Source organism: Penaeus monodon, chromosome 25, assembly GCF_015228065.2.
Source record: "Penaeus monodon isolate SGIC_2016 chromosome 25, NSTDA_Pmon_1, whole genome shotgun sequence".
Classification (NCBI taxonomy): domain Eukaryota; kingdom Metazoa; phylum Arthropoda; class Malacostraca; order Decapoda; family Penaeidae; genus Penaeus; species Penaeus monodon.
In genome coordinates, this window is record NC_051410.1 from 13,910,946 (window position 1) to 13,911,777 (window position 832).

The window sequence follows — 832 nt, forward strand, 5'->3', positions numbered from 1 at the left end:
ATTGGTTTCATGGAATTTCTGAAAAAAAAACAGATAGATGGCCAATTAAATTCCCCATAAATATGGACATAGAAATATAAACATATATGGGCACGTCTTTCCATGAGCAGCTGATTACGCTGTCTCGTATCTTGCAGTGTGGTGATATGAGAGAAAATGTTAGTGGAGCAAGTGATATCGGAAAAACCATTGTCTTTGAACATGACCAATAAAAGAAGGGTCAGCAATGGCGAGCGGGCCATCAGTGGGAAATAGGCAGGCGCTCACCGGTGGGTAAAGGCATGTGGGCAAGCATTTACAGGTGGGCAAGCGGTGCTAAGTAGGCCGTTTAGAGTGAGTGGATAATGGCATTAGGGGCGTCGGGCGTTGAACAAGCAATAACTGGTTGGTTTCGGGTCAAGGTAAATAATAAGCGGTGACGCGTAATCACGAGAAGGGGCATTTCCTTGAAGGGTATTTACTCAGATTACATGTCTTGTAATTGGAACGGGAAATAAAGATATTATAATTACCATTTTAGGACCTACTTTCATATCTTCAGATATCTACGCTTGATAAAAAGAATCCTTCTCACATCATTCAAACTACATGCCAAAAACGGCTCATTATGCCTTCCATTACATTAATGCATCTGATAGTATTGATACTGAAAAAAAAAATGTAATCCTGTAGACATACCACATTTCATTTTTATAAAAAAAAAAAAAAAACTTGTCATTATCGTAATACCATGACTTTTATCATTATATAGTTAAGTACAGATATCAACATAACAGTTTTTCATTTTCTGCTAGCAGCTGGTCCTTAGGCAAATAAAATACGTTGAAAAAAT